The sequence below is a fragment of the Macaca nemestrina genome, chromosome 8 (genome assembly GCF_043159975.1).
Source record: "Macaca nemestrina isolate mMacNem1 chromosome 8, mMacNem.hap1, whole genome shotgun sequence".
In the NCBI taxonomy this organism is placed as follows: Eukaryota; Metazoa; Chordata; class Mammalia; order Primates; family Cercopithecidae; genus Macaca; species Macaca nemestrina.
This window is the reverse complement of record NC_092132.1, coordinates 145,762,201-145,789,811: the sequence shown is the minus strand read 5'-3', so window position 1 is coordinate 145,789,811 and position 27,611 is coordinate 145,762,201. Positions and strand designations below refer to the sequence as shown.

The 27,611-nt window shown below is 53.5% G+C and overlaps 1 protein-coding gene across 2 annotated transcripts in view; it reads left to right on the top strand.

Moving 5' to 3' along the window:
- Positions 1 to 13,953: 13,953 nt before the first annotated feature.
- Positions 13,954 to 27,611, top strand: part of LOC105491179 (family with sequence similarity 167 member A) — a 45,954-nt gene continuing 32,296 nt past the window's right edge. The window contains exon 1 of one of the 2 annotated variants that reach the window (XM_011757346.3): positions 13,954 to 14,929. The gene's annotated coding sequence lies outside the window, so the exon portion shown is untranslated. The remainder of the gene's footprint in view (positions 14,930 to 27,611) is intronic. The other variant, XM_011757342.3, reaches the window with a different exon arrangement.

Here is a 27,611-nt window from a genome sequence, read left to right as displayed (position 1 = left end):
CATTTCCCAGACTTCCATGCCACAATCCCACTAATGACTGGTTTGAGTCAAAAGCAGATGTTCTGGGAACTTCAACCCCTGAAGGCTGAGCTGCCACATATCAAACTTTCTCGGTAATTTCAATAATTTAAATGGCAATGTTTATAGCTCAGAAACTCCAGGCCACCCCAAGACCCCTCAAGGGGCCACCCCGCCCTGGTAGGGCCCACCCCTGGTGAGTCATGGCTGAGTCAAGGGAAGCTCTTTCAGGCCCGAATGCCCAGGACAGTCCTGGCCTCACCCAGGGCAGCAGCAGAAGCCGAGGCCAAGCCAGCATCACTCGATGGACACAGACCAAACCCCAGGAGCAGGAGGGTGTGGCTGGAGCTGGGGTTGGCTGGGGAGGTGTGGTGGCTGCGGATGTTGGCATGGGTGGGGGGTTCTCTCTGGGGAGGTGGAAGACGTTCTGGATGGGACCGGGAAGCCTGGAGGCCCCCAGAAGACCTTGGAATATCCTAAATCACTGGGGTCAGGCCCCAAAGAGCCCCCACACTACCTGAAATGCTTCACTTTAACTTTTCATTCAGAGTGCCTTGCTACCTTGTTCTAAAAAACCCTGCACAACTATAATACACCAAATAAAACATTTTTAAAGAAGCTGGTGAGGGGAGGAGTGGAATGAGTCAAAGGGGAAGATAAGAGCAGGGGAATAAGATGGAGCTGGAAGTGGGGACTGCAGGCACAAAGCCTTCCACAAGTGCCTCTCCTTGTGATGGGGCGGTGGGTAAACAGTTTGCTGTTTACTCATATAGCCTGCAGTGGTATACTGAGTTGATCACGACCCTCACACTTTTAGCCTTCAGCACCCCAACACTCCTTATCCAGGACCCAGGGTGAAGAGCACAGCCCCACCACTCAGATCTGTGTCTAAGAGGGAAAAAACAGCCAGCTGTTCAAAGAAGCCCAGTTCTCCTGAGGCTGAGATCACACAAAGTTCACCCAAAGTTCCAGAGTGTCTGGTGAGTCCCCTGAGGGGGGATGCTGTGCAATGTAGGACATGACCCCCTAGTGTGGCAGACTGCCACAATTACTACTTGAGACCATCACTTCGACAGTTACTACTGTTACTACTTGAGACCGTCATTACGAGACTGAATGAAGGAGGACAAACACAGAAATGAAAACCTAAAACAAAAGAAACTTTTTAAAGAAATGGGCCAGGGGAAAAAAAGGGCTCCCTGCTTCCAGTGAGCAAAGGCAGTAGCCCTGAGCTTCTACAGTCCTTCATATTTATTGGGGAGAAAGAGCAGGGAGAAGGAGGTAACGATTGGTCAGCTGCTTGATTGATCACAGGTTCACGTTATTGCTAACAGGCTTCAGATTTGTCTAATCACAAGAAACACTGTGCCTAGGTCGTGACTGCCCTCAGCATTCCTTCCGGGCTGCAGATGCAGTTTGTCAGTTTGCCAACATCCTGCTTTCATGAGAACAGTTTGCTGTTTACTCATATAGCCTCCAGTGGTATACTGAGTTGATCACGACCCTCATATTTTCAGCCTTCGACACTCCAATACTCCTTACAGAAGCCCAAAACGAGGTTCATGGGTTGTTTCCTGTCCCACACTACATGCCAAGGGGTGGGAAAGTCCAGGGAAAATAGAGTGGGCAGGAGAATCCATGGACCCCATTTGAAGCTCCTTTGGGCCTTGGGTCCTTGGTGAAACAGACCATGGACGAGTCATTTTAACTCTGGAGGCTCAATTTCCTCATCAATCAAAATAAAATGATGCATGTATAGAATGACTACAAGGAAGAGCAAAATTACAAATACCAATGCATTATAAAGCCATAATAATTAAAATAGTGTGGTATCAATTAACTCAGGAATATACAGCTAGATCAATAGAATTGAATAGAACGACCCATGCGTATATTGAAATGAAGCATATTAAAATGTTGGCATTTTCAACCATCAGAGAAAGGATAAATGATTCAATAAACTGCTCACTACATGATGTTGGAGTACTTTGGTACTCATACCAAAATAAATAAATAAATAAAATTACATGCTCACCTCAGTGGTAACAAGATAAATGAAAAATAACAGTGAGATACTGTTCTCCCCCATTACACCAAAAAATGTCACTCACTATCAGGAGTTGGCCTGGTTCATAGGAAAACAGGTCCCTAGTGGTTGGAATATACATGGTTATATCCATAAATGGAGTGAATTCTGTCAGCCTCTAGTGAAACAGAACATGTGCTGGCCCAGTCACCCCGGATGTCACCTCTGGGAGCCTGTGCTCGAGAAGCATGGGTGAACAGGATGCTATCTCAGTGCAGTGACTGAGAACAACTGAAATTGCCCAACAGGAAAGGAGTTGGTTGTTGAAGTAGCTTAAATCTGTGTGTATCAATATCAAATGCCAGGCTGGGTGCAGTGGCTCAGGCCTGTAATCCCAGCACTTTGGGAGGCCGAGGCGGGCGGATCATCTGAGATCAGGAGTTCAAGACCAGCTTGGCCAACATAGTGAAACCCCATCTCTACTAAAAATGCAAAAATTAGCTGTTTGTGGTGGTGCACGCCTGTAGTCCCAGCTACTCAGGAGGTTGAGGCAGGAGAATCACTTGAACCCGGAAGGTGGAGGTTGCAGTGAGCCAAGATTGCCCCACTGCACTCTAGCCTGAGTGACAGAGCAAGACTCTGTCTCAAAAAACAAACAAAAAAACAAAATGCCAATTGCAAGAGACAAAAAATGCAAATTGCAGAGCAATGCATATAACTATAATGTTAAAACCTTTTAAAAATACAAATAAACAAAATAAAACTGTGTGTGCTTTATAACACCTGCATGTAGAAGTCATAACAATGGGTTAGGGAGATATACCCTTAACTCATAGTAGTGACTATTATGGGGAGGAGGAGCCAGAAGCAGTATTGAGGGGTGGGAGTTGGTTAAAAAGGGCTTAGCCTTACCTATAATGTTAGAATTTTCTAGAACAAGAATCAATTTACTTGCATCTGGCATACTTTTAAAAATAATATGGACTATGAAAAACATAGAAGAAATTATGCTGAAATGTCAATAACAGTTCATTATGGTTCCTAGGAATATGGATGACTGCTATTTTCTTTTGGGGAGAAATTTTTATTTTTCCTTTTTTTCAAATTTCCCACATCCAAAAAGAAATGGGACCGAAACAAAAACTAAAGGCTCTATTTTAAAAAAAGAATCTAAACGTATGATTGAAAAACAATAAAGGAATACATGTGCCGAGTGCCGGGTGTGACTGGTGCACGTGAACTGCCGCCGCTGCTTCATGTGGCGGACTCTGGAGAAAGCAGAGGGCTTAACTGTGTCCTGGGACCTGAAATTCCCCAGTTAGATGGCTCGGGATAAAGGATCACTCTCTTTTAAAAAGCAAACATTCTAGAAGGGTCTATCTAGGAAGCCAGTGCTTGGCCTCCCCTAACTGGGCTTCTTCCCTTTGCGGTAGCCAGAGTTGGTCTCCCTGAGGTAAGGAAGCCTCATAAGATGCCCAAGTGTGAGGAGTAGTAGGATTAGGTGGAAGAGAGAAGGATGAAGAATTCCCAAACTGGAGACAGCCCCGTGGGATGGAGTGCAGCCTCCACGGGAGTAGGGGCGTGGGGTGGGGAGCACAGGCTCCCAGAGATCCCCAACAAGGGCTAATTGGAGAAGGAGATGGGAATTCGGGTGGGAGCTGAAAAGGGAAAGGGAGGGGGCTTCCAGTGCTTCCCCAGAAAGAAGGGGATGGGGAAGGACTGACGCCTCCTTCAGAGAAGGGGCTGAGAGGAAGGAGTGGGTGGGCGGGCCTTGTCCCGGGCCCTTCCTGCCTAAGGCCTGCCCTTCTCCTCAGCCATGGACTTCAGCCACTTGCTCCTCCCTGGCCGGAAGAGCAGACCCTCAGCTCCCGGACCCTTATCTCCCCTCAGCTTCCCTCAGCTTCTAGAGGAGCCGCCTTTCCTCACCTGACTGCCTTGGGGACCAGCTCTGCCGTGAGCAAACAGACCAGGCTGGGCAGGGCCAGGCCCAGGATAAACCTGGGGAGCGGAGGCCTCTTTGACTTTGCGGATCCACACCGCTGTTGCCCTTGGCCTCGGTTTCTGTCCTCGGGGCCTCCCCAGGGGTGGGTGGCCCCCCCCAGGGGTGGGTGGCCCCAGCTTTGCTCTGACACACTCTCCCTTCCCACCACCCCGATTTCTTTCCCAAAGATTCAGGCCTTGCCTCCGCCCTGGCACTCCCACTCCAGCCCAAAACACCATCTCCCAAACAAGGCACATAGGAGAGCATTTTAGGTCTACACAGGGCTCTAAGCCGGAGGCTGCCTAAGTTCCCACCCCCTTGCTCAAGCCAAGGCAGTGATCCCCCCAAGAATGGTTTTTAGGCCCTGGGGCCCGATGTTCCCTTCCTTGGCTCTATCCTCCCGCACCCAGCTCACGTGAATCTCCAGAAACCCAGTGCAAATATCTGAGCTCCCAGAGGCTTTGGAGGGAGGTGGGGCAAGTCATGGAATTTTCCTGAGTTGTCCTGTGAGTGAGCAGAAAATACTTGCACAGGCCTGGCTCCTGGCTCAGGGCGGAGGGCTGTGGGAGGATAAACGCTGCCATCAAGCCTGGGCAGGGACTCATATTTGCTACCAGCACTGGGCGCTGGAGAGGATGTCGAGTCCACGCCCAGCTTTCCCCGTGGCCTGGGGGCACCTTGTGAAGGGGTCTGAGCCTCTCTGTTTACTGAAAGGACGCATCAAAGTTGGTCAAAGTTTGCCTTTTGCCGATTTCTCGAGAAAGGAGGTGGAATCTTCTACAACTCCATTTTAGCTCCTTAGAAAAGAGGTGAGATCACTCAAGCCCATTAAAAACAGCGGGGAGATCCATGCCTGTCCTTCTGTCATTGATTAGGGATGGGGGGAAGCCGGGGGTCCAGGGTGGTAGCCACATCTCATCAGCGGTCAACTAAGGGCGTTGCTCCCTCTGGCCTCTCCTTCCTCTCTGCCTGCTTCATTCTTACGGTTGGAGAGGACAAATGGCTCGGCTCACACACCACCCACCCCGGCATCAACTACCCATCAGGAACATTCCCTGGCTTCCCCGGGCTGGCTCATTTCCCACCCATTCCTTCTTCAACAGAGGAAACTAAGCAGAAGGGTTACTGAGAATGCATGCTCATTCATTCATCCATTTATTCACTTGTAGAAGCATCACTGATTATGTATCCACTGCATTCCAGCCCTGCACCAGGCAATGGGAACATTCCGTACTCAAAGATGAATGAGAAACCATCCCTGAGCTCATAGGACTCGTAGTCTACCCGGAGGAGAAACAAGAGGTCTGCGGCCCCAGGGGTGAGTGTGCGAGCGGCAGGTGTCCCGGGTGATAGGGAAACACAGGTGACGGGCAGCAATTCGAGTTGCAGGAGGGGACACAGGGCAGGGGAAAGGAGCTAGAATCAATACATTTAGGGAAAGATTAGAGAATCTATGTGTTCTAGGACCTGCAGATTGGCACATCTGACCTGACTGATTGAGTCAAATCATACAATTGGTACTGGATATATTTGTATGGGTGTGTTTGTGTGGGGTAGGTTTTTAAGACGTAATGGCTCTTCTGATGGCAAGAAGGCTTTTGCAGGAGGTTCAGAAGGAGTATGATGTGTAAAATGTTGGATCTCAACTGTATTTTAATCTTGGCCTCTGCTTGACTTCTTTTTGGCCTCATCTGATTTCTTTTAGACTCTGAGATTCTACAACCCTGAGTGACTTTCACAGCTGAACATCAGGGTGAGAAGGCCCAGCTGGGGGTGGGGTGGGGTTGGGAGGCTTTTATGCAGACACTCTAAGGTACTTCCAGTTGCCAACAGATTGTTTTCCCCCCTTGGAAAACTTCAAAGAAAATCCAAGTCCTTCAACTCTGTGAGCGTGCACAAGGGTGCAGAGAGGCCCATGGGGAAACTGAGGTGGAAAACTGAGGCCAGGCTGTAGGGGCACAGGGAGGGGAGCGGGGAGGGGGGTCCCAGAGGAAAAGCTGGGGAACCTGTCCTAAAGTGGGGGCACCACAGAGGGCCTTGGCTGCAGAACTGTTAGCCCCAGACTGGCCTGGCCCTTCCTGCAACCACTGGACTGCCCAGTCTGCTGAACCAAGGCCTTTATGAGACAGTCAGAGGGGAAGAGTCCTGCTCATTTGTTTATTCTGACAGTGTCCTGGGGACTCCCACGGGCTCCTCACTCCAGAACACCCGGCTGCCAGGCAGAGTGCATCTCACTCTGAACATTTCTCTCTTCCCTTCTTCTCTCCTCCTTTCTCCTTCTCTCCTCCCCTCTCCTTCACGTTGCCTTCAATGTTGATGTTATTGTGATTCTTCTTCTTCCTCCCCCTCCCCCTCTGCCTTCTCATCCTCCTCCTCACCCCCTCGTTTCCCTCTCCCTTTCTCCTTCCTCCTCCCTGTCTCCTCCCCATAAGCCTATGGCACCATCATTTAGTCATCGAAATGACTATGGCCACACAGTCATTTTTCCAGGAGGGCTGATTGTGAAACGCTTTGATCAGACCATGAAACATCGGTGGGTTCTTGCAGAAGTGATTTATCTGCGTGTTCATCAGTCTGTCCTCTGCACCATGGCTTCTCACATCTTCCAGGACCCTAGGTAAGCCCATCTCTGGGTGCCCGTATTGATTTTTCTCTTCCTTTCTGCTTCCAGTTCTCTCTGTGAAGCAGAAACCAAGTCTCGATCCTAAGACATGAACCATAGCATGGCAGCCGACCAGGTTGGAGTGGCTTGCTACGTTCCTGGGCCGGGAAGTGCTCTGGAGTCTGTGCCCAAAAACTGTGGCTGAACCACGAGGCGTGTTTGTCTGTTCTATGCGCCGTCCTGTTTTGCTGGTGTCAGATTCCAAACAGGGCTACCTCACGCTCTGGGAAGACAGACAAGGCAGCTGAGATAGCCAGGAATGCTGCCAGTTTGCTTGTTGAACATTTGCTCATGCTGTGCCTGGTACCAGAATGAGTGAAAGCCACACCCCTTTCCAGGTGGTGCACAAGCCAAGAGCAGTTGGCACGCAGACGTGATAAAAAACACTGTTGGCCGGGCATGGTGGCTCACGCCTGTAATCCCAGCATTTTGGGAGGCCAAGGCAGGCGGATCACCTGAGGTCAGGAGTTCAAGACTAGCCTGGCCAACATGGTGAAACCCCGTATCTACTAAAAATACAAAAAATTAGCCGGTCACAGTGGCAGATGCCTGTAATCCCAGCTACTCAGGAGGCTGAGGCAGGAGAATCACTTGAATCGAGGCGGCAAAGATTGGCAGTGAGCTGGGATTGCGCCACTGCACTCCAGCCTGGGTGACAGAGACTCTGTTAAAAAAACAAAACAAAACAAAACAAAACAACAACAAAAAAACACACCGTTGCCTGTGTGCTACTCCCTGCCTAAGATTGTTAGGCATTTTCTAGACATTAATTCTAATCCTCACGGTGACCTTCTTGGTAGCTCTTGGTAACAATGATGTCTAGAGGAGGAAACTGAGGCTCAAGAGACTAAGGGATTTGCCCAAAGCAGCCTGACAGCAAAGGGCAGCCCCGGCACCCCTCACCGCATACACTCCCTCCTCATCTCCCCGGCCAGGATGGGGATGGGAAAGAAGGTGTGCGTCCCTTTTGTTTGAATATCTATGGGGCAGTGGGTTAGAACTGATTTTAGGAGAGAAGTTACGTATAAGGGAGGCTTTGTCCCCAGTATCTCTTCGGGGTACAATTCTTGAAAAGGGGTTGAATATTAACAGCCAAAGGCCCGTTTCCCCCAAAATCCCTCCCAGCACTGCTGAATGACAGGCTGTCCTTCTCTTTTACCACCTTGTCTCACTCGTGCCTCCAAAGCCTGCCTCATGTCTCAGCCTTCCTGATGACAGAATGATCATCACCGTGTGCAGCAGGCTTCCCCCGACACCAGTGTTCATCGATCTGTCCTCTGCACCTTGGTCTCTCAAGGTATCATCAGGGGTTGGCCGGTGGAGATGAAATGAGCTCCTATGTCCTCGCTCCTGCAGCACTGATGTTGTCGTGGGCTATTGAGTTGGAGAAGACATTGGGCTTCCCTGTCCTGGCTTCCATAAGGCGCAGAGTTCTACTGCAGGCCCTGGACATCCTGGTCTTGCCTGCAGGAAGGGCCATCTCACCCTGAGTTCACGCAGGCTCTTCCCCAGGATGGGGGTGCCGCCTTGTTCCTGAGCATCCCAGCTGGCTCTCATCCCAGCCTCAAACCCAGCCTGTTTCTTTTCTCTTGCTGGCCTTGATTTATAGTAACTGCCAGACCCCACTAATTGACAGTTCCTGGTCCTGCCTCCTGCCTCTGCCCAGCAGGAGAGAGTCTATTCGGCAGGTGCAGAGTGTCATGGAAATCGGGTCAGAGGATGGCGGAGCTGGAACCACTTGTTCTAGGGAAAAGAAAGCCATCCAACCGGAGGAAGCGATTTGACCAAGTTCCAGTTAGTAACAGAGCCCGCCCTGGAATCTGGATCCCCTGGCTCCTACTCAGGGCTCTTTCCATTACTCAAAGCAGCCAGGCTCACTGGGTGAGAGGACTGCTTAGAATCCCATCTAGAAGGCTCTCCCCTGCCCATCAGGGTCGCTGCTCTTCTGTTGTTAGTGGTGACATTTCTGGTGCCCTTCAAATGCTGTGCATGCAAGAATCACTAGAACCCAGGAGACAGAGGTTGCGGTGAGTCGAGATCACACCACTGCACTCCAGCCTGCGCAACAGAGACTCTGTCTCAAAAAAACAAAACACAGGCCGGGCGCGGTGGCTCAAGCCTGTAATCCCAGCACTTTGGGAGGCCGAGACGGGCGGATCACGAGGTCAGGCGATTGAGACCATCCTATCTAACACGGTGAAACCCCGTCTCTACTAAAAAAAAAAAAAAAAAAAAAAAACAAAAAAACAAAAAAACAAAAAACTAGCCGGGCGAGGTGGCGGGCGCCTGTAGTCCCAGCTACTCGGGAGGCTGAGGCAGGAGAATGGCGGGAACCCGGGAGGCGGAGCTTGCAGTGAGCCGAGATGCGGCCACTGCACTCCAGCCTGGGCGACAGAGCGAGACTCCGCCTCAAAAACAAACAAACAAAAAAAAACAAAACACAAACTGCAACAAAAACAAGTGCTGTGCATGTTCACAAGGCCTCCTTCCAGGTGTCACCAAGGATGTGCTGGTGCTGGGCCTGGAAACACATTCCGCAGCATCTTCTAGAAGATGTTCTTACAAGTGTTCACAAGATAAAACAGCAAACTCCATAAACTCTAAGACATCACAATGGAGAGGAGCAGGATGTGGGAGGTGATCGCTATGTCTGTGTGTGGTGTGCTGCCTCATTTGCTCCTTAAACAAACCAGCAAGAAAGGCCCAAATCAGTCCCAGCCTGACATTTGAGAGGCCCAAAGCGAATGCACAAAGGGAGGCCCACATGCCGTGTCTCTAAATATTTGAAAGTTATAAATCAAGTTAATAAACTGGAAAATAGGTTTTGTTCTTTTCTCCTGCCTTGACAAATACACCTTTATAACAACTTCAAAAGCGAGGCTCTGATTTGCATCCTTGGACCCTTGAGCATAGAAGGGAAGTGGGAGTGAGGCCTCAGGCCCCACCTGTGGCCCCCCTCTTACTTTTCCCACCCAGAGCTTGGACAGGGGAGCAGCCTGAGAGCCCAGCCTTCATCCAAACCCCATAGACCAGGGAGAGGCCACACAGGCCTGAACGTGGCCCATCTGGGCAGGAGATCCCTGGGCCCTGGGTCCCAGGTGGAAGGGAGGGAGTGGACTCTGAGAGGGCACCCCGGGCCCCCGGCCATCTTGCCTGGAGAAAGCGCAGGGCAGGGTTCTCTAAAACCCAGCCCAGGCAGGCCTCTTGCTCGTGGACCAAGACAGTACTATGAATAGTAAAATCATTTCCATCTTATTGATGAAGTAACTATAGCTCAGAAAACTTAAGTGACTGCCTATGGTACATACTAATCACCAGAGGAGCTAGGATGTGACCCGGGTCTGACTCTGGGTCTCCTGCTGTCACCACCTCCATTGCCATCCCAGTGTCATCATAACCTGGGACATGCAGGGGGTCCCATCGCCTTGAGCCAGCAGAAAGACAGAAACAACCTCTGTGTGGACCTCCTGTCTCAACCCCTCTCCTGCCCAGCTCCTCTGAGCTGGGAGAGCCCCGATGCGCTCCTTCCTCATCCCCTGCCTTTGCAGTTGCGCGGAGCCCTGCAGCTGTGCCCCTTGCACCCGCCACTCCTCAGCTCAGCCGCTGAGCAACCTCCTGCTCTGCACAATGCCTTCGCACATGCCCTTCCAGATGCTGTTCCCTCTGCTGCCTCAGAGTGGGTGCCTCTCCCAGCTGAAGCCCACTCCTCTTCCTCACCTAGGCTCGGGTGGAATCTGTCACCTCCCTACTCCAGCACTAAGGTGGACGGATGCTCTGTGTGGTGACTGCTCTGTTAATTATCTTCCTACCAAAAAGCCGCATGCGCCACACCCCCATGTCTAGCCCCCGGGTGGCACAGAGCCAGCCGCCCCTAAATGGAACTAACAGGTTCCCTAGCGGACAGAAAGCCGGCCCTCATTGCCCTTCTGAGCTTCAGCCTGAATCAGCCTCTTCTGAGAGATGAGAGCAGGGAGGAGCCGTTGCTGTTCAACATGCCTAAGACGGCCACTTCTGGCTTCTTCTTGAAACCCTGGGCCCACGGTTGGACGAGTCCCTTCCACAGGCAAACAGCAGAGGCCGGTGGACTCTGGCCCTGGACCGTGAGTCTTCATTGCTTTCTGGAGCAGTGCAGGGATGTCGCCACCCTTAGTGTCCTCTGTCCCACAGAGTCCAACAGAAATTTCATCCTTCCTTCTCTCGTATCCCGGAGACCCAGGAATCGCCTTCAAGTAGCTCACAGACTCAAAAGAGAACAGGAGAGACTGATTTAGAGAGGGCTTTGTGCCCTGAGGGTGCCATGAGGGCAGAGTCTGGTTCCAGCTGTGCATTTGGAGCTCCCCTCGGAGGAAGGCCAGTCCTCATGAGGTCTGCCAGGTCCACAGGCTCTGCCCCAGCACCCGCCCTGCCCTGTCTCTGACGTCATCTCCCACCCATGCCTGCTCCACTCCCTGCCTGCTGCATTCTGGCCTCGAGGCACCCATGCTGGCCCCTGATTGTGGCAGGCACGTTTGTTGGTCCAGGGCCTCTGCACTGACCCTTTGCCTAGAACACCCTTCCCCAAGACACCACAAGATCCCCTCCTTTATCTCCCTCAAATCTGCTTTAAAACCACCTTATTAGAAAGGCCAGCCCTGCCCACCTTGCCTGAAAACATGCACACTCTCTCCCTCCTCTGCTGTGACTTCCAACCCAAGTCTACAGTTCTGTTTTTCTATCGCTCACAATATTGCTGATTTACTTAGCGTATTTGTTGGTCTGCCTGCTTTCGTCTGCTAGAGTATCAGTTCTCAAGGGGCGAGGTCCTTCATCTAACTTGTTCACTAACATTTCCCAAGAGCCTAGAACAGTGTCCAGTATTTAGTGGTGCTAATACATATTTATTGAATAGATGAATAAATGAATTGAGAGAAATTCTAAAATAATATTTTAAGTTTAAATCTTTTATTTATTTATTTATTTATTTTATTTTTGAGATGGGGTCTTGCTCTGTTGCCCAGGCTGGAGTGCGGTGGTGCAATCATGGCTGACTGCAACCTTCATCTCCTGGGCTCAAGCAGTCGTCGCACCTCAGCCTCCCAAGTAGCTGGGACTTCAGGCATGTACCACCATGCCCAGCTGAGTTTTCTTTCTCCTTCTTCATTTTTTTTTTTTTTTTGTATAAACAGGGTCTCACCATGTTGCCCAGGCTGGTGTCCAATTCCTGGGCTCAAGCAATCCTCCTGCCTCAACCTCCCAAAGTGCTGGGATTACAGGCGTGAACTACCATGCCTGGCTGGGCATTTTTCTTGACTCGTCTATTTCACAGCTTCCTGCAGGACTATAAGAGCCAATGTCTCATGCATCATGCACCGCTTGAAAGAAAACTTCTCTGTAAGGAATCAAGGGGAAGGAGGAGCCTCTAGGTGGCCCTGCCCTCTCTGGTCCACCCAGATCCTCCCACCATCACTGAGTTTCAGAGTGCCTGATACAAAAGGAAGTGCTATCAGGAACACCAACACAGTGCCATCTTCCCTTTTGAGTAGTGTTTCTTGATGTTTCTCATTACAAAACGATTCACTGTAGAAAACGAATGCAGGCTTACAGAAGACATTTTAAATCCTCTATTATCCTGCAGTCCAGAGATAACCACAGCTAATATTTGCATGTACTCTTCCAATCTTTTTTCCATGCATGCATATGAATTAGATATTAGAATGAGAAGTTTCATAATGTACACAGGATTTGGTGTCCCAGTCTTATTTACTTAGCATTAAATCATTAGTATTTTTCTATATGATCAAATAGTTTTTGAGAATATTATTTCTAAGGCTACATACCATTCTGTGCTAACTCATTTATCTGACCACTCCATATGGTTTGACGTTGGAGTCGAGTCTACTCCAACCAAGACTGCTCTTCCTCCTCCCCTTCCTCTTTCCTCTGGCCCACTCTCCTCCTGGTCCCCATCACTGATCACCCTCCTGCCCATAGGCACATGCCAGGCAGAATGGGAGCCACAGGGCAAGATGCCACCCTTGCCCTGGACAGGCTGCCTGTCCATTTGAGGCATGCGACAATTCCCCCATGAGAAAGCATCTGCACTCGCAGAAATAGAAGCCACAGTTCAAATGGGGAGCCAGGAGGTAGAGGTGGGACAAAGCATTTCCAGATGGGGCTGAATGGCCCATCCAAAAAGACCTTGGAGCATTCACCGCATGCCAGGGCTATGGGCACACCAGTGAGCAATGCAGCCAACTAGGGCTCAGCACCAGGGCTGCGGTCAGAAACAGCCAGCACCCAGAAGGATGCTGCATCCCCAAGTCCAGATTGAGGCTTCTGCCTGCAAACATGGTTCCTGCCCTTCTGGAGCCTACTTCCTCAGAGGGAGACAGGCACCAATCAAATAACCTCACAGGTAAACTTGGAATTATAACTGGTCCATGAAGGAGATAAGGCAGGGGGCTGCCAGCACCTGTAACCTGGGGTTCCCTTGGGAGGCAGAGCTGCAGCAGCCCGTGGGGAGGAGCAGGTGTACAGAGGGACTGGAAGAGCATCTGTCTGGGGAGCAAGGGTCCGTGCAAGACAAGGCCCTAGAGATGGACAGAGGCCAACCAGGCCCCTGCAGCCAAGCTAGCTCTTAATCCCCCGAGGACTGGGGGCCGTTGAAGGCCTTTAAGCAGAAGTAGCTGAGATTGGACTTCCATTCGTAAGTTTCCCCTGCTTGGGGAGGAGTAACTGGCTTGGGAGGCGCTGAGAGTGGGTAAAGGGACATCAGTAAGGAGACTGCGCGCACGCTTGGACCCGGGTGTCAGGTCCCAGAACTGGGTAGGGCAAGCTGCTGGTGGCTTGGGTAGGGACAGTGGCAGGGGGCAGGAAGAAGGAAGGTGTCATGTTTAGGAGCTGGAATCAGAAGATCTGTATCAACTCCGTGACTCTCCAAAAGACGCCTGTTAATACACCCGCTGGCTTAGGACCCTTGCCTTATTGGCATGACTAGGTCTGTACTGGCAAGATGTCTCCTTAGACGACGTCCCTTAGAGGACCTTCCAGTGAAGGTCAGAAAGGAAGGGAGTAGGTCAGGGCTGGATGCGGAGTTGCAGTGAAGGACACGGGCACCAGAGGGCAGCACGAGGGTCTCGGGCCCCTGCAGGAGCTAAGGCCCCACAGAAGGCCCCATCAGCCGTGCACCTGCCTGGAGCCTGCGCCAGTCACTTTGCAGCCCCACCACCACTCAGCTTCGCGTCTGCCCTGTAGACGGCGCCTGCGCGCACGCCCAGGGCTATCGTAAGAATGGCAGACCGGAGCGCTTTGAAAGACGCTTCCAGCCCCGGGCATCTAGGAAAGGTGCTTGGTGAGGTCTGGGGTAAGAGACCCTCATCGAGTAACCAGTCTTGGGGCCTCCGGTGTCTGGCCTGCGCCCCTCGTCAGAAGCTGGGACAGGTCCTGAAGACCTGCGGGCCGGGCAGCTCGGGCTGCTGTTCTGCGTGTGCCTTAGGGTTTGCAGCTCTGGGCTTTGATGGAGCAGAGACTGGGTCTTAGAATCTAAGGACAGCCAGAGGTGGCCGATGCCGCGACCCTGACGGGACAGGCACCCTGTGGTTAGTGGGGCAAACGCTCAGGTCTCTGCGCCTCAATTTCCTCATCTGGCAGCCAGAGATACCTACACTTGCCCTGCTGGGTCGTCGGGGGGTGTTGCCCACGGTAGGCGCTCGGGAGCAGTCGTGGCCGCTGGTCCTATGAACTCCAGCCGTGTGTAGGGTGAGGCCGTGGGCTTGGGGTCCCCTTGCCCCCTCCATGCGGACAAACTGCTGACAGTGGCGCAGCCACGTTGCCACAATTGGGGGAAACTGCCTTGGTTTCGGGTTTAATGAGAAAATGGATGTTTGGGTTTGGTTTCATCTGGGGTTTGGCGAAGGCGTGCAGTTCGTTTCCACCGGCGGGAGCCGCCCGGGCCGGAGAACCGACGGGGCGCTAGGACCCTGGGCGCTCTCGGACCCGGGGCGAGAACGCCCGGCTGGGATCGCGGTGAAAGGCTCGCGGCTGAGAGCTCGGCCGTCGCCAGGCAACCGCCCTGACGCAACGCAGGGGGAAAAAAAAGTCCTTTCCGAAAGGAGCAGCGCCGAGAATTCACCGGAGCTCGGAGAGGCGAGGCGGTAGCGCCGAGCTGAGGCCGAACCGGAGCCGGGCAGCGCGGACCCGCCCAGGAAGAGGCAGCTCCGGGGACCCCGGCGAGTCCCCAGCAGGGCCCCTGGGCGCCCGCAAGGTGGGTTCGCGCCGGCGGCGGGGACTTTCCCAGGGGCTGGGAGGTGTGGCCGCGGCGAGCGGCGCGCGCTGGGCAGTGGCTGAGGCGTCGCAGGTCCCCAGAGCGAGCGGTGGCGCGGAGCAGCCCGATCCCAAAGCGCCCCGGAGGGGACGTGCGCCCACCGCCCCAAGGAGAGGCCGCTCATGCGCTCCCGCTCCTGCGGGCTCGCTGCCCTCCCAGAGGAACCGGGCAGCCAGGGCTGGACTTCATCTCCCAGTTCCCTGCTGGCCCTGTCAGGGCTCGGATTCTGGGTGGAGGTTTGGGGTCTGCCGTCTGAGAGGGAGGGCCCCATTCAGCCTCTCCGGGTCCCCTCCCAGGCAGCTGGTGACCTCCAAGCCCAGCCTGGCTCCTGTCTTCAGGTTCAGTGAGATGGAAGTTTTCTGTCCCCACGGATGCGATCCCTAACTCAGGAGAAGTGGCCCAGGGCACGTGGGCACCAGGGTGCTCTAAGGACCCAAGCCAATGTGACCTGAGGGAACGGCACAGCCCAAAGGGCCCCCGGGAACGAGCAGGTCAACCTTGAAGGTGGGCACCCTGAGTCACCGAGACATGGGGCCGCAGACCACAAGGGGTGGGGCGTCTTCTTCAGTCAAGTCAGGTTGGATGTATTGCTTTTTTGCAAACCCATTCCTGCCTGGTTCTTGTTCCCGGTGGGGCTTGGAGGGAATTCTGAGGACTGGGACCTCCTGGGAAAATCTGGAAGGAGGACTGACTCTAGGTTGGGGGCTGGCCACTGCCTTATGCCTGCAAGCAGGTTCTCCCAAGTCAGGTTTCCACAAACTCCCCGTCATTGCTGGAGAATCCCAGAAGATGAGATCAGGTCCCTATCCACAGGGTTTTCCCAAAGGGACAAGTGCTCCAAAGCAGCTTCCCATTGATACAGTAGGCACAGTCCTGCCCTCTCACTAAGCTCAGGAGGGAGCCTGGAGAGCGTAGACAAAGTCTTGGGAAAGCAGAGGTGCGGTGGCGCCTGTTGCCTGAGAGCCTAGGCAGGATAGGAACTTCTGCAGTGTGTTTTTAAGGAGCTTGGAAAGCAGCCATGGCTGTGCTTGGAGTGGATAAAGATGACAGTTCTTCTTTCCTGAGTGCATTTATGGGCCATGCACTACTTTGAAACCCTTCGCATCCCTTGGCCACTCCATCCTCCCCATCACCCTTCAAGGGGACTCTATTATCCTTGTTTTGCCAATGGGACTCTGAGAAATTAAGTGACCTGGTGTGGCTCCCACTCCTGGTGAGAGAGCAGAGACAGCCTCATGTGCCTGACTCCTGGGACAGTGCTCTCAAAGGAAGGCTGCTTTGGGAAATCTGAGGCACCTAAGGCCCAGAGAGGGGCAGAAACACTCACACCCAGATGAAATGAGAACCGTGTGGTGGGGCTCATCTCGTGACCTGAGAAGGTCCCCTGCCTTCTTGAGGAACCTGGTGGAGCCAGGAAAGCCATTTCTTCTATCAGGAGCTTGCAAGTCTGTGCCGTCGGGCCTGGCCAGCCTCAATTCTTCTCACCTGAAGCAGAAGAAAGGGTTACTCCCCCACACGCTGTTCTCCTCCTTGCCTGCCCAGAACCCCAGACTCCCTGCGCACTTGCTCCTGTTCTTCTGGTCCCCCCAATTACATGCATGGATTTCCACTAAATTGCCAGTCCCCGCCTTCCTGTCTACGAGCTTGGCCCCCCTCCAAGAGGGACTCTGGCAGGGAAATAAATTAAGGCCGTACCTAACTATTTGCTGAGAGAGAGCCACAGAGCCCCAGGCCAATGAGGAAGAAACTACTTGCTAGGCTTCTCACACCCTGGCTGCTGTGTTCTCTAGGCAAATCTTGCTCGCAGAAAGCCCGGTTGGCCCTACAGGAGCTCCTGGAATTCCCAGAACCCTTTGGGAGCTGTGCTTTCCCAAGGGACTTGAGCTGCTTGCAAAGGCGGAAGATGAATAACTGAGAACTTTGCTCCTGGTTTCCAGACCAGGGGTGGGAGAGCACTCACGTGCCACTAACTGGAAATCCCTTAGGATTAGCCTGGCTGGCTCTTATTATGCAAATGCACTCTGAGACTTGGATTGTCATGTGGAGAAAGGAAGGAAAAGCACAGACTGAAACAGACCTTGAGGAGCCGAGGATGGGCTACATGGTGGGCAGGGGGAGGTGGGGAGCAAGAAGGATGGGGCAGGGTGAGAAAAGAGTTTAGAAGGGGCAACAGGTGAGCCTCACTGACTCTGCGATCATCTGTAGAGTCTGAGCTGCCACCAAGGGCTGTGTTGCCAGGATGAGTCGGGTAGGCCGCAGGTCTCAGCTTTTCCCTGGTTAGGACCGTTGCCCTGTCCATTAAAGGCCAACTCTTCCCCACCCTGACCCGTACCACTTCCCTCTGGAGAAGTGTTGGAGAGGAAGGACAAGCCTGGAGAGAGGTGAGCAAAGCAGTTTGAGGGGGGCTGCTCCCACCTCACCCCCTTTCCTCCTGGGCACTGCCTGCCTGCTCAGCTCTGCCAGGCAGCATCAAATCTCATCCATCAGCCACTCTCAAGAGAAGGACTGTGCAGAGCAGTAGCCCAGACTCCCTGTGGGCACAGCCGTCAAGGGGCCTCTCTTCTCTAGCAGCAGCTGTCTAGCGTCAGGCTCCTCCCCACGCCAGGGCCCTGCCACGTGGCCTCAGCGCACAGTAGCTTCCCCCAAGTTGTCATCTCTAGTGGGGAGTGGCTTTGCTCCCCCACCGCAAATCTCCCTTCACTGAGGAGTTTCCAAAGGGTCCCTCGGGTACCCGTAAGTGTGATCTTCCTCCCCAGCGGCCTTTGCAGAGACCTGCAGAGGATGGGGTTCACCTTCTCCCGCTGGGGGCATAGACCAAGCCCCCATTTCTTCAGTGTGGCCAGAAGTTCCTTCCAGGGCATCCTGATCCAAAGGTGGAAGCTGGCAGTAGATGCCCAAGGGCTCCCTCGCAGGGCTTGTCCCTTGGGACCTAGAGGGACAGGCCCAGGTCAGACCCCATTTTCCAGGTCCAGTGGCAGGTATGGAAAGAGCCTAGGCAGTGACCTGCGCACTGGCTACAGTTCCAGGCCTTCTCAAAGGCTGAGCAGCATTTCCTCATTCCAGGAAGCCAGCGGAGACTCTGCGAGCTGGCTGGGCACAGCAGCCCCTAGGTCAGCAGGTGCACCCTTAAGGGGGTGGCCACCCAGGAAGGTTCTGGATGAGGGTCCTTGCCTTAGGGACCTGGCCCCCACTGTCCACCATCAAGTTGAAAGTGACACTACCTCACTAGTCCTGTGATCATCTCTACGCACTTCACTCTGGAAGCCTCATGCCAGGTGTGAACTAACCTAAGTCCCTCGAGTCACAAAGGCACCTCCCAGGTTTGGTTGTGTGGCTGCTGCTGTTTTGTTTATTTGTTTGATAGCAGCTGCTGAAAACTTGGAGGAAGGTGAAGACAACCTCATTATCAAGTTTGAATGAAAGCAGCCTCAGAGCAGATTCTGCCAGACATGTACACATTTTTGGACAAATATTTACTGCACATGGGTCCAGCAGTCTGTACAGCCTGTCCTGGGGGCTCGGTGAAGCCCAGCAATCTGCTCTCTGCTGCCCTGACCACACCTCCCTGGAGCTCTCATGGATTCTTTCTCCTGCTCTTTCCTGAGTCAAGAGTGTCTCTGAGTTCATTTAGCCAACCCACATATCTTGAATACCTCTGTCTTTACCAACGAGAACGCATTTCTAATGTTTACTTTGCTAATCATCAAATGCCCAATGCTGACCAGAGATAAAGACGCCCAAGTGCCTGTCCCAGCCGCCTCTGACGCAGATGCTTTCTGCTGGGAGGCAGTGGCTGCGAGTGGGGTGGGGGTGGGTGTTACTGATTTGAATTCACCCAGGTCGCAGCTGGAATAATGAAACCACACAGAACAGCCCACCATCTCTGCAAAGGAGTTTAGGATCCAAATGCACCACCCTACCAAGGAAGCAGAAACTGAAGGCCCTGCCCTCAGGGAGCGTAGAGTCTGGCGGGGCTGCTGATGAGTAAAGGCGGTTTATGCAGTAGAGTCCTGAGTTGGCAGTAAGATGCTGTTCTGCATGCTTCAGTTAACTTTCTCAGTGCAGGAGCCATTTGCTAATTGGATGGACCAAGGAGAATGACAGCCAAGCACAGTCAAGAGCAGGAGGTGACAGTCCTATTAGAGGTGTAACTAAAAATTCATGTAAACTTGATCTCATTTGGTCCTTCCAAGACTGTGAGGTACAATCCATTATAATCCTGTTTCATGGTTGTGGAACCTAGGCCTAGGAGGGTTGAATCTGTTGATCAAGGTCATAGAACTAGTAAGTGGCAGGGCTGGCTGTCAACCAACCCACGTCCCCCGACACCCGGCTCTGCCCTGTTGCTAAGCTGCTCCATCCCTTTCTCCTGCTCCTGATTCCTTTCCTCTGTGAGGTGTGAACCCCGAGAGGCTTCAGCAGCCCGGTACCTCCAATGCAAGCTGACACGGCAGGGAAGCAAAGTCACACATCCCATTTTCTGTCCTGCCCGCGGGCACTCAGGCCACATGTCCCCGCCAAGCCCCAGTGCAGGCACAGCGCTGCGCCTGCAGCCAGTTACAGGCTGCACTGGGCAGTCCTGGCTAGGCTGAGGCCACACTGGGACCCCACTGCGTCCAAACACCAGGAAACCCTAAGGACCCTTCTAGTCCCTGATAGGTCAGCACCCCCAGCCTGAACATGGAAGTGCCCAGTTGGCATAAGCACAGGGATCACCGTGAAAGGCCTTAGGAAGTCTTTTAGAAATCTTGGGCTTTGGAATTTGTGCTGCGGATAAAATAGAAAGCAGATCATCTGGACAGATCCCCACTTGAGCTGTAGTTTGTTGATTCTGCCTATTTCCAACTTGGAGCCCATTATCCTGTGGATTCGAATAGTCCTAGATCTGCCTTGTTTGGAGGCTGAGGCCAATGCCAGCTGGTTAGGAGCCACTCTGGTGGGCTGGAGCCATGAGGGAGGGCACACATCCCCAGTGTCCTTAGCTGTGCCCTGGCGTCTGAGTTTCAGCCAGCTGGGAAGTGTTTCCTGTTTGTATAGCCGGGGCACTGGCCCGCGCTGCATTCTGCTTTCATCTCTGCAGATTGCTCTAAAGGCCACTCTGTGTCTACTTTCTGCCCTCTAATCCCCACTGCCACCATGGCCTTTGGCCAGAAAAACCCTGGGTCTCATGTGGCGGTTGGCGGGGCGGCAGCAGACTGCCTTAGCCCCTCTGAGCATCCATGCCTTGTCGAGCATTTCCCAGGAGGAAAACCACATCCTTCTCTCCTTTTCCCACGGCTACTTTCCCCCTCTCCATCTCCTCCAAAATCAAACTCTCAGATTCTCAGGCACCTCTCCCTGCCTGCCAGGGTCGTCCTTTCCCAGAGCCCCACAGCCTTGGAAGGGACACACCAGCGACTGGGTGTCCCAAGAGCCCCTCTCCCTGCAGTGGCCCTGGGCTTTCTCCCCGCCTTTCAGGGAGGCCCTAAATTAGAGCTATGGCTCCCAGGAGCCAGGGCCTCTTTCTGACCAACAGGGAAGCCGTCTTTCTTGGCGATTTTCTCGGCAGCCTCTTTCACCGGGCTAAATGAAAAGGAAGGTTTCCGCGCTCCCAGCCTTCCTGAAGGAGGACTGTGCGTCAGCTCCAAGCAGCCTGAGCCCATCAATTATTCAGCATGGACCCAGCACTTTGAATTTGCAAAGGTCTTAAGTATTTTTATAGATTCTTTCCTCATAATGTCCCAGCAAGACAAGCAAAGTTTCCCTGTTTCCTAGACAATAGATCCAAGGGGCAAGGTTCAACCTGGAGTCAGAAGACTTGGGTGCAAGCCCAGCCAGCCCCACTCATGGAGCTGTGGGACCTGGGGCAGTTCTTTCGATGGCTCTGGTGTGCAGTTCTCTGTGGTATAATTCTTAGGGAGGCCTCCCTAGCCCAGGTCATTGTGTGTGTGGGGAAAAAAATTTGCAGATGCAGTGTGATTAAAAAATGCATGTGGTTGCTCTTGTTGCTCCAGGTGTGGAAACGGAAGCTTCAATCCTGAGCTGAAGTGCAACCATTAGCATAGGACACTGCAGACCAGGCTTTGCTGGGAGACAGTCCCCAGGGAAACATGGGCGAGTAGGCGCCTTTACTCCCTGACCCCATGGGTGTGGCTCCATGACATGGTGGTCCCCCTACCTTCTGCTGTGGGCTGACTCTGCATGTGTCACAGTGGAAGAGGGCGCAGAGGTCATCACACCCAAACCCATGGCTCAGGGTGGGACGGGACCCCAGTAGCTGACTCCCAGGCCAGGAACTCTCTTCTCTTCCACACCAGGCTGGGTCTGTCTAAAATGTTTCTCCCACTCCCATCAGCAATGCTGGGACCCCAGGTGGGAGGCACCCAGGGCTGCCCAAAGTCAGAGTATTAGGGCAATCTAGGGGTATAGCCCACTAGGGCGCCTGCCCCCTCCCAGAGTCCTGTACTGGGTTTCATGCCATGTACCCATCCTCTCACACTGGTGGCCCCAGGGACAGCGTCACGGTTGTCCCTGGGACTGGCCCAGGAGCCACCCCCATCAACCGAAACAGACAAATGAAATGAGTTCCTGGCCAGGTGCAGTGGCTCACTCCTGTAATCCCAGCACTTTGGGAGGCCGAGGTAGGCTGATCACCTGATGTCAGGAGTTCAAGACCAGTCTGGCCAACATGGTGAAACCCTGTCTCTACTAAAAATACAAAAATTAGCCAGGTGTGGTGGCGGGAGTCTGTAATCCCAGCTACTTAGGAGGCTGAGGCAGGAGAGTCACTTGAACCTGGGAGGTGGAGGTTGCAGTGAGCTGAGATCGCACCACTGCATTCCAGCCTGGGTGACAAGAGCAAAACTCTGAGAAAGAAAGAAAGAGAGAAATAGAGAAAGAGAGAGAGAGAGAGAGAGAGGGAGAGGAAGGAAGGAGAGAGAGAGAGAGACAGAAAGAAAGAAAGAAAGAAAGAAAGAGAGAGGAAGGAAGGAAGGAAGGAAGGAAGGAAGGAAGGAAGGAAGGAAGGAAGGAAGGAAGGAAGGAAGGAAGGAGTCCCTGTTCCAGTTGAATTCCAAAGAGTCGTGTGACTTGTCCAGGGTCACAGGTTGTTAATGACAGAACTTCCCTTAGGCTGAGGTCCCCTCACTGCCCAGCCCTGCCTGAGGACTAAGACCCCAGCCTCAGAAAGAGGCCCTCCCACCGCAGCAGCCGTACTCAGCACCCGCATGCTGGGCACCACAAACCGAGGCGCTCGGTCTCTTCTTCCTCTTCTGCCCAGAACAACTTTACAGAAAAACAAAGCATTGCCTTGGGAATATTTCCGCGTTGTTATTTGCCCCTGAGGTTTCTAGGAACACTGGACTTTTTAAGTACGATAAAGCTCACATGCCTGTTACTTCTGTACAAATGGAGCCTTCTGGGAAGATGGTCACAATGGTGGAGCTGGGGAGACTTGAGCTGGAATGGTGGTTCCCTCCCTGACTTCCTTGTGAATGGTGGTTTCCTTGCCTGCAGTAGAGATAATGTGAGATACTAGATAATACCAGTCGTGCCTCAGGGTCATTTCAGGGGTTAAACTAGACATTGCACAGTGCCTGGCACAATAGGAAAAAGGCCTTTTCTTTTCCTCCTCCTTCTAACAATTTTCATTTATTTCTGTATAAATGAGAAATAGAGAAATGGATGATAGAGAGAAAACTAGTCATTCATGTGCTTATTTAATTATCAGAAAGTATGTGTAGAAGTTGAAGTGGTTACACCCAGCAGGTGGCCATGAGCAGCCGGGGGAAGAACTAGGGGCGAGTCCGCCCTCCCAAAGCCCAGTCTAATGTGGGCAGTGCCGTTCTGGCCTCTCTTGACAGCAAGAGATCTTCTGGCGTGTTTCACTCTTTAGCTCTTTAGGTTCTGCTGGGCCTAAGGGCTCAGAAGATGTCAGGATGCTCTCTCTTTCTCTCTCTCTCTCTGTTTTCCCCTTAGTTCTCATTACCTCGGGCTTATTCCCTTTTTACTGCAAACGGGCTTTCTCCAGACTCTGGAAACTTCAAGCTTATATCCTCCCAGCTGAGCTGCTCCTGATGAAAAGACCCTATTTCTCCAAGTGTCTGTGTTTACATCCCATGAAAATATTCTGATTGGCCTTTTGTGGCCCAGTGCACATCCCCAGGCCCAGTCACTATTGACAGAGTAAGGGCTAAAATGAATGTCTTTTTCTGGGTGTCGTGAGTGTTCCTGGGTCTGGGGTGAAGGGCAGGTGCTATGACTCATGGTCCCTTCAGAACCACCTGAAATTAGACAGGAGTGATGCCCACAGAAGGGATACTGGAAAAAGATAGATCTGTTCACCCGACAGGCACATCAGAAATGTGACTCAGTAAAACCATCCGGCAGGTGCACTGCTGCACCTGAGAGTGGGCAGGAAAGTGCTCAGATCGAAGTGTGAAGGGAGGAAGCCATCAGCTCCATTTAGAAAAGCACAGAAGACTGTCGAGTGAGGTGCTGTTTGACCCAGGTTTGAAGACTGAGTCAAATTCAAACATAAGGCTATCGGGGAAGGATGAGATATAAAGTTGAGACCAGCCTCCTAAACTACCCCATCTCAGCTCAGGAAAGATGACTCAGCCACCAGAAGCATTCCGACTTTGAAAGTCTTACCCATGAAGCTGTGGGAGGTCTTCTGCTGGGGAGATGTCATCTGGAGCTGTGAACGACTCTGGCTGGACTTTGTTCACTGACTTCACCCCATCAGCGTCATCAGCACACACTGAACATCTGCTGTTTGCAGGGCCCTGTGCTCAGCACACAAAAGGTGCAGCAGTGTCCTGCCCCTCAAGGAGCTCATGTCTGGTTAGGAAGACAGGACCACAGACTCCCACAGTTCAAGGTCATGCGGGCCAGTGTGCAGTCAGCATGAGGAAAGCAAGTGCCCGGAGAATTCAGAGAAAGGTGGCCTGGAAGGTGGGGAATCTGAGAGGGCTTCAGGGAGGAGACGAGCCCTCAGATGAGCTTTCAGGCAGTGCAGGCCCTAGCTCACCAGTGAGGGCCAAAGACAAGGACAAAGGGCCAGATGGACTGCTCAGAAAGTCCTCTTCATTTATTCATGTACTCACTGTCTTACTCAGCAAGTTTCCTGAGCACCCACTGTGTGCCGGGCACTGCTCTGAGTGCCGGGGTCACAGTCAGGAACAGAATTTGGAAGCTCCTGCCTGCTAGGAGCTGGCATTCTCAAGGGTGAGACACACAGACACCAACCAACATCATGGAGTGAGTGATGAAATCCAGGAAGCACCAGGGAGGCGAGTGCTGGGCTCCATCCTGTGGCCCAGGCTGGGTTTGCGTGGAGGTGACGTTCAAGCAGAACCAGGCATGAAGCAGCCAGCATATGACATTGTGGCACAGCATCAACCTCCTTCAGAAGAGACCGTCAAGTTCTCACAAGGGTGTGCAGCAGGGAGGGGAAACCCAGGCAGCAAACAGGAGGCTTCCAGGAAGGGGGAAGGCTAGTGCTGCCTGGCTGGACAACATGTGCTGGAGAGAATGCTCGCCCGGCAGTGTAGCCCACAGGGTGCTTGGAGAAAACCCCAGGAGCACAGTCCTGTGGAGCCCTGATCCCGCCCACTTCCCTAACCCAGCCCCGCCCACATCCCTAACCCAGCCCCGCCCACATCCCTAACCCAGTCCCGCCCATACCCCAACCCAGCCCCGCCCATACCCCAACCCAGCCCGACCCACACCGCTAACCCAGCCCCACTCACTTCCCCAACCCAGCCCCGCCCACTTCCTTAACCCAGCCCCACCCACTACCTTAACCCAGCCCCGCCCATACCCCAACCCAGCGCAGCCCACTTCCCTAATCCAGTCCCACCTACATCCCTAACCCAGCCCCACTCACTTCCCTTAACCAGTCCCACTCACTTCCCTAACCCAGCCCCACCCACTTCCCTAACCCATACCCCCAACTTCCCTAACCCAGGGCCCCCCTCACTTCCCTAACTCAGCCCCGCCCACTTCCCTAACCCAGCCCCACCCATGTCCCTAACCTAGCCCCACTCACTCCCCTAATCCAGCCCCGCTCATGTCCCTAACTCAGCCCCAACCACACCCAGAACACACACCCCACACTCATATAGTCACACACCCAGCAGGGCAACTACCCACACTCTCACACTCATACACCCAGCAAGGCAACCGCCCCCCACACTCACACTCACACACCAGGCAGGGAAGCCACCCCACACACACCCAGCAGGGCAACCAACCCACACACTCACACACTTACACACTCACACACACACCCAGCAGAGCAACCACCCCCCACACTCTCACACTCACACACTCACCCAGCAGAGCAACCACCCCTCACACTCACACACACCCAGCGGGCAACCACCCCCCACACTCACACACTCACACACCCAGCAGAGCAACCACCCCCCACACTCACACACTCACACACCCAGCAGAGCAACCACCCTGCACACTCACACACACACCCAGCAGGGCAATCACACTCACACACTCACACACCCAGCAAAGCAGCCACCCCTCACACCCACAGAAAGGCAACCTCCCCACACTCACACTCATACACCCAGCAAAGCAACCATCCCACACATTCACACTTACACTCACACACACCCAACAGGACAACCATCCCCCACACTCACACACACTCAGCAGAGCAACCACCCCCCACACTCACACGCAAGGCAACCATCCCACACTCACACTCAGAGCAAGGCAATCACCCCCCACACTCACACACACCCAGCAAGGCAACTACCCACCACACTCACACTCACCCAGCAGAGCAACTACCCCCCACACTCACACACCCAGGAGAGTAACCACCCCATACACACACTCACACAAGGTAACTATCCCACACACTCATACACAGCAAGGCAACCACCCCCAACACTTACACTCACACACCCAGCAGGGCAGCCACCCCCCACACTCACACACACCCAGCAAGGCAACCACCCCCCACACTCACACTCACAGCAAGGCAACAACCCCACCACATTCTCTCTCACACACACGTACACACACACACACAAACACCCCAGCAACCCATCCCTGCCACGCGCAGCGCTGGGGCCAGGGTCAGGTCTCGGCAGGATGTCATCTCCATGTCAGGGCTTCCGACACCGGCTCTTACCAAGGGTTGGAATGTAGATGAGGCTGGAGAAGCAAGAGATGAGTGCCAGGGCCAGACAACAAGGTCCCTCCTGCTCGGTTGCCATGGCAACCCCGGAGGAGGAGGGGACCACTAGGGCAGCCTGGCTGCCGGCAGCAGCTCTGTGGGGCCCAGGGCTGTGTCCCAGTCCTCTTGGCTGCTGCCTGGTCAGTGCTGAGCCTAGCCAGAGGCCAGCCCAGTCCTGCCTGGACCTCTGGGTGAGATAAGTGTTTCTGGTTAAACCCAGGCAGGAAAGCCTGCACACCCCAGGCCCGCCTCTCTAGGCTGACTGTGGACCCATGTCCCAGACCTCCTGACCTCTCACCCAGAAAAGAGGGGTTCACCTCTTCAGAAAACAAAAGGAAAAGATGCAGGCATGAGCTTTGCCCGGCACCACCCTGAATTTTCTGAAACCACTTAGAGCCTCTGCACTCCCTTGGCTATGGGGCTGGCCTCACTGTTCTCTGGCCACTGAAGCCACCCCAGGTCTCAGCTCATGGCCCCTGCCTTTGTCTCTGGTTGAAATCAGGGCTGTGTCCTCTGCTGATGGGCCTGGCCTGGCTGAAACTGCAACATCAGGGCAAGGTAGAGTGGAGATGCCTCTTCCCGCCACCCCTGCACCTGACAGGTGTTGACGGAGGAGCCAGAAGACGCTGTCCTTGAGTGAAGCTACGACTGTCTCTGATGTGGAGTTTTAGGCTTGGTGACATGCACAGCAGGCTTAGCAGAGGAAACAGAGCGCTTTGCACACACACACGGGCCTCCGCCCGCCAGCCGAGCCCACCCTGGCTTTGGCAGCAGAGCCATGGGCAACCCAGTGTCGGGGGCAAGAAAGCAAGACCAGCACTAAGGACATCCCATCCCCCAAGACCTGCCCTACTGAGGATCCTGCAGGGCCCTAAGTCACAGTGTAGCTAATTCTTCCTTCCAGAAATTTCTGGGAGAACCCAGTTATACCTGCAGATGGAAAGCTTTCCACATGGGTAATAGCCAGTCCTGTCCAGATAGTAGGTTCTAGAAGACGGCACAGCAACCCCAAGGAGTATGGGCAGTAGGCTCTGGGCTGTTACTGAGGAGCCCTGGGCCCTAGGTTGGTCACATAGGCTGCCACCTCGGTTTGCTGCATGATGGGATAAGAAGACCCAGCCTTCCCTGCAGTGTAGATGTGCTCCGGTGTAGACATGCTTCATAAACTCAGTGAAGGTGGTTCTGGTGAGGAGTGGCCAGTGTCACAGGTCAGCACAGAACCAAGACACAGCTGGCTATCTCCGGGGGCAACTTGATTCTCAGAGCACACTCTTGCTTTGTTCTATTTGAGTAGACCATGGAGAGGGTCACAGAGCCTCTGACCCGGTCTTGGTCCCCGGCTCAGGCTTCCTGGCTCCTGCTGCAGCCCTCCCCTCCACCTCCACAGGGAGCTGTGCACCTCCTGGTTTCAGGCCTTGCCCTGCCAGGTACAGTCTG